The sequence below is a fragment of the Epinephelus moara genome, chromosome 24 (genome assembly GCF_006386435.1).
Source record: "Epinephelus moara isolate mb chromosome 24, YSFRI_EMoa_1.0, whole genome shotgun sequence".
NCBI lineage: Eukaryota > Metazoa > Chordata > Actinopteri > Perciformes > Serranidae > Epinephelus > Epinephelus moara.
Window position 1 is genome coordinate 51,303,721 of NC_065529.1, and position 6,849 is coordinate 51,310,569.

Consider the following 6,849-nt stretch of genomic DNA (forward strand, 5'->3'; position numbering starts at 1 on the left):
TGGCATCCTCCCATGACCCTCTACCACTGTGCCAAATTTCACATGGATTGACCAAGTCAGTGAGGAGAAAAACGTGGAACACACACACACAGAGTTTTCCTCATTATATAGTAAGATTACACTCAACACTTACATTTTAATAAAAATAAATAAAGAAGCAGAAATAAAGAACAAAGTTTAAAACCTGAGTTTAAAGGTAAAGTGCATAATGTCTCATCAGTAACGTTAATACTGTATTTTCTGCAAAGGTCTTCTTTGAAAATCAGTTTTCCTCTGAGTTCAGGTGAGATTTAAGGCAGATGATGTGATCTGATATCTTTTCCTTCATAGACAAGTGGGGGAAAAACTACTTTTGCAAAAAGTTTGGATGCACCAAAATACCATATATATTTACTGAGATGAAAATATCTTCCATAAAGTTAAATTAAACAGCCAGTAACATTTTGACAAATAAAGGCCTGTCTCAATTAGAGGCCTGTCTCAATTAGAGGCCTGTCTCAATTAGAGGCCTGGTCTGGTTACCAAGCAGTTTGTTTGTTTTCTAGAAGTTCTTCGGATGTATAAAACCAGGTTGTTGTCTACCTCAGATTATGTGTCCGTTCCTCGATTACGCTGTAAATTATTTATGTTCCTTTAGTCTGTAAGGGTCCTCAGATCAGGTGAGTTATATAAAAACTCAGTCGTCATGAATGTTGAAATTAGCTTCAGTGACCAAAACTATTTTTTGCACCAGGCTGTAAACATGTTTGTTTCTACACTGTAACCTGAGGTCTGTGGGGACTGACTCACTCCTGGAGCCAGCCTCTAGTGGACATTAGAGGAACTGCAGTTTTTGGCACATCTGCGTTTGCTTCATTTTCCAGCCCCCGAGGGCGCCGCTTGGTTTGATGTCATCAGCCTTTTCTTTTATTGTGAGTCTTGGTGAAAATCTTAAACTCCTCCAGGAGATCAGAGACAGATAATACGTGCTGTTTGTAGTCACAGACAGTTGGCTTATTTCATTCTTTGTGTTTCCCTGCACCTGTTCATCTGTGCACCTTTCACTCTCCCAGCACTAATCCTGTCCACCCACACACACACACACACACACACACACACACACACACACACACACACACACACAGATTCACAGTCCTGGCTGACGAAGCCCAGAGCTGCATCCAGGTGTTCTGTTCTTTCCATTTTTAAAATCACTTACTTGGGTCTTTAAAATTTGACTCACCTGCAGGTGCAGCATGGACGACATGATTGGCTCCACCCTGCGCTGCTGTGGTTCAGTTAAGATTCAGTTACAGTGAGATGAGATCTGAGAACCAGGAGAAATTTCTGTCATTAAGGATTAACAGTTAATATTAAGTTTCCTCCAAACACCTCGAGCAGACAGATGGAGGAACGCTGTTATCAGTGTGTGTGTGTGTGTGTGTGTGTGTGTGTGTGTGTGTGTGTGTGTGTGCAGCTCCGCAGGCGGAGCTTAAGCACCTGCCCTTTTGCCCTCTGACCAGATAAGTGCCTTTTTTGTGAGACATTTTTTTTCTGTTTCTTTTTCTAATTTAATATTTGAGTTTTTAAATTTGGCCCTGTGGCACTGATGCTCCATTAAAGGTGTGTTGTAACGCCTGATAACTGCGTTTGAGTTTTGTTCTGCCAGACTACAGGAGCCCCTACCTCTCCTTCCTCCTCAACGTCCCCTGTCACAGTCACCACAGTTAACACACACTTAAAGCGAGCGCCCTGCAGAGCAGCATCACGTCTCCCTGTGACCTGTCTTCATGGACAGTCAGGTAACAATAGTGTTTGTCCTGAGCTTCAGTCCTGTCTCTAACTGTTGTGACATTAAACTATAATAACATTTCAGTACAGCCAGGCTAACTTAGGCAATAACTCATTATTTAGCTTAACAATATGCAAGCTAGTCTGGCATAAATGCACTTTACCTTTAAACTCAGGTTTTAAAGTTTGTTCTTTATTTCTGCTTCATTTATTTATTTTTATTAAAATGTAACTTTAAATTTAATCTTACTATGTAAAGACGAACACTCTGTGTGTGTCTGTTCCAGGTTTTTCTCCTCACTGATTTGGTCAATCCATGTGAAATTTGGCACAGTGGTAGAGGGTCATGGGAGGATGCCAATGAAGCAATATTACATCAATTGGCCAAAGGGGGGCGCTATAGCAACCCATTGAAATGTCAAACTTTGAATGGGCATATCTCATGCCCCGTATGTCGTAGAGACATGAAACTTTGCACAGAGATGCCTCTCCTCATGAGGAACACATTTGCCTCAAGAACCCATAACTTCCGCTTATATAGATTTTCCGCCATTTTGAATTTTTTGAAAAACACTTCAAATGGATCTCTTCCTAGGAAGTTTGAGCGATCTGCATGAAACTGGGTGAACATAATCTAGGGACCAATATCTAAAGTTCCCTCTTGGCAAAAGTTGGAAAACTTACTAAAACTGAGCTTCTATAAGGCAATGAATATTGCGGAGGGCGTGGCTCATCACATAAAGGTGTATAACATCTCAAGGGTTTCACCCATCACCACGCAACTTTGTAGGCATATGACCACACATAATCTGAGGGGACCCCTCCATTATTGACCCCATCAAACAAAATGGGGGCGCTAGAGAGCTCATTTCTTATCTAGGCCTAACCGCCATATGGATTTTTACTAAACTTGGTAGATATGTAGAACAGGACGCCTCAAGGTGACTGGAGAAATTTAACTCTAATTGGCAACTGGGTGGCGCTATAACAACAGAAAAATGCTTCAAAATGGCTAAAATGCGACCGATCGCTGTGGCTCCCCCTGTGGACCAATGTTGGTGTTTTCTAATGTTTGGTATGACTAAGTCATGGTATGGTATGCTGTATATAATCATGGAAACTGTCAGTGTGTCATTCTGTCTGTCCCACGTTTTTCTACTCACTGACGTGGTCAATCTATGTGAAACTGCACATAGGCATTGAGGACTGGCATAGGTAGAAGGTGACAAAGCTACCAATGGGTATGGACTAGTGTGATTATTGTTTTGTGTGAAGTGAGACTGGCGATTGAGAACTGTATGGTGTGAACCCTTGACCATCTTTGAATGCACAAATGCTGTTTTTAAGACATGTTGTCGTCTCCTGTCCTCAGGTCCTCGTAAAGAAAGTGACTTCAGGGAGACAGGATTTATGAATATGGCATTAATTTGAAGAAACCATACACATCGTTAGTCTCAGCGGTGTGAGACAGAAGCTATCAATCATTCAACCTTGGTTTCATTTGTTTATGGTGACTACACAAAGTGTTTCAGTTCGTCTGACGATGATGAATTAAGGATTAAATCTTTAACGTGTGATATATTAAGATTAATTTACGATAAATTAAGTTTGTAAGTCGTGTTATTTGGGGTCAACAGGAAGCAGTCTACAGCAACACACACACACACACAGACACACACACACAAACACACACGGGTGGATTGTGAGACAATTGGCCCCTGGTCACAGATATGCAAAGGGCCCCACCACATCTCCCCGTCAGGAGCAAGACGCAGACTTTGTGGTAGTTTTGTGTCTTTTCCTAGTTGTTTGTGTCTCTGCAGTCTTAATGCGTCTCTTTGTGGCTGTCTTGTGTCATTTTGTAGTTTTTGGAGTCTCATAGGTCATTTTGTCTCTTTGTCGTTGTGTTTGGTCTCTTTTTAGTCATTTTGTGTCTTTTTGAGGTAATTTATTTCATTTGTCCTTTTTGTGTCCCCTTTTAGTTGGTTTATCTGTTTTTGTAATCATTTTGTTTCTCCTTGTGGTCGTTTTGTCTTCTTATAGATCATTTTTGTCTCTTTGTGGTTGTTTGTGTCTCTGAGGTTATTTTGTGGCTCTTTGAGGTAATTATTTTGTCTTTTCTTATGTCTCATTATGTTTTTTGTAGTATTTTCGGTATCTGGTCGTTTTGTGTCCTGTTGTAGTTGTTTGTGTCTCTCTGAGGTAATATTGTGCCTTATTGGTTGTCTTTGAGTCTCTTCCTGGTTGCTATGTGTTTATTTGACATTTTATATTTTGCAGGTGAGGGCCAGGGGGCCCCTGGGCCTGAGCCCTATAGGCCCATTCAGTAATTCATCCAGGCGTGCACACACACGCACACACAAACACACACACACACACACACACACACACACACACACACACACACACACCTGTAGCCATCAGCAGCAGGGATCTACGTGTGTTGCGTCTGCAGCCTCCACTTCTATAATTCACAGTGCATCATTTTACATAAAGGCACCTCTTTATTATTTAAACTCTCAGACACATCGGGGTGTAACAGTTACTGACTTTATGGGCTTTAGTATGAGCTGTTACTATACACCACAAACTGAACACAACGAGTCTCCGTCTCTGACGTGTAAATTCAACATCGTCTGCCTTTGAAAACATATTTGGGATGCTGTATATTATTATTTGATGTTCAGTGTATATTAGATAATAATGAGACCAGAGAAGCACCAGGGCTGCTAACGCCATGTCACCGTGGTGTGTGTGTACATTTGTAAACAGGGGACGCCTGGTATCGACATGACTAATGTCTATTTTATAGACATCCTCACAGCAGCGTCTCACCAGCACCATTACAATCATGAAAAGCAATAAGAGTGACGAGAAAAACCTAAACACATTTTTATGACGCTCGTACATCTTCATAAAACACTCGGCAGCAGCTTATACAGCCATAAAAGAAGAGAGGCAGGAAGGAGAATGACAATTGAAGCTTTTAAAGGTTTATGAAATGAGAATGGACTCCCCGCTGCGCTGCCGGGAGACGTCTCTGATTAAACACTGTGTATTTGCAGCCGATCGTTTGATGGCTGCTGTGATTCATCCATTAAGCTTATAGATCTGTGGCAAAGAGTGACGGCTCGTGCCTGTTAATGTAAATCCCATCATGCTTCAGCAAGCCTCACACACACACACACACACGCACACACACACACACACACACACACACACAATCTCACCATGTCGACGTCCATGTGTGTGTTTATGATAAAAGCAGATGGATTTTTGAACAGGTATGACAAGTGCAGCATGTGTGTCTCGTGTGTGTGTGTGTGTGTGTGTGTGTGTGTGTGTGGGAGGAAATAATCTGTTTATTCAACCTCTGTGAGATGAGTGACATCATGTTGATGTGTGTGTGCAGGTGGGTGCAGCCTACAGACAATGTAATGAATACATGAAGAGTGCTGGTTCTTATTTTTAGGATTTAAAATCAACAGCTAGCTGAGCGAAGGAGACGCCACCGCTAACGAGCCAACGTTATTTTGGTCCAACAAAACTTAGGAGACGGGACCAGGTCATAGACGTATGACGTGTATGGGTTACACATTTTTACAACTGGAAAATGTAAGAACGACTTTAGTCCTACAGCAATGAAATATTGAAATTAAACTGTTAAAAATAGCTGTTATTCATTTTCCACATATTTTTTTTAAAGCCACATAGAGCACTGGTTCCCAACTGCTCCAGCCACAGGGTCCAGATTCCAGTCATGACTTCAAGGTCCACAGAGCTGAAAATATTCAGCATCATTCTTGAGAATTTGTCCATGTTGTCGAGTTAGTCTGCTGTCTCTGTTAAGCAGCTGTCTATTATCCACTCCCTCTGCAGCAGGAAACTGCACTTCAAAATAAAAGCTCTGTGCTGAAAATTCACTGTACTTCAAAATAGAGTTGTTTTTTCTTCAAACTTGAAACATTCTCAAGTCATTTGCGGTCCATTCAAAATGGACCCGTGACCCCCTTTTGGACCGTGACCCACCAGTTGGGAACAGCTGACATAGAGCCACTGGAGAGGAGTTACAAAGCCACAGGCTGCCTACACCTGACCTATCCTGTTACATTCGTAAAATAAAATCCACAGCTTAAACAGTGTTTAATATAATGTTGTCAACACGGCAGCCGACAGGCCGGGACAGGAAACAGTCTGTCTGCTCCTCCCACCCCCAAACCAGAACATCCTACTGCAGTCAGACACACTGAGAGGACGCTACGCTAAGCTAGCTCCTTACAAGACGGTTGGTGACACCATCACCAGAAACAGAAGCTCCTCTGATAACCTACAGGTCTGCTGTTTGGAGCCACATCACTTTAGCTGGATAAAAACGCATTGAGCCAACAAACGAGCCGCCGCACAGCTACAGACTCTCCTTAACAGATAACCCATCAGCACAGTGTCCGTTCCACATACACGACCCCCGAGCAGAAGAACAGTAGACTCACAAGTCAGTCTTTAGACGCTTTGCTTAACTAAAGACTGATGACTTTCTCCCTGATTTTGTGTTTAGATGGGCGGATACAATTTCAGACTTTAAATAAACTCCCTACGCTGCAGAACCAATAGTAAATCTGCAGGGCGGTCCTTCGGTGGCTCGCTGAACTCCTGTGCTTGTAAACATAGTCCCAGTAGAAACACGTGTAGCGGTACAAAATGGCTCAGCCACGCTCGCAGAAAACTCCGTCAAAGTTAGTGGATGTTTGTCACGTTTGCGGCGACACATTCTCGCCAACTAAAAGAAACAAACATAATCTTTTACAAGGCCATGACTCATCCGTCCGGCCGGACCCTAACGTTAGAGGGAATCACCTTGTAAACAACAAGGTGATTCCCTCTAACGTTATAGTCCGGGTAGAAAACCAGCAGAGCTTTTAGCTATACATATATATATATATATATATATATCACATTTTTCACATCACTGTATCACCGTTTAGACTAATCTGATGTTTGTAAAGTCTATAAACACAATGATTAAACAAACATTACTATTTCTGTGTGCACGTTTAGCTGGGCTAACCGTTAGCTGTTAGC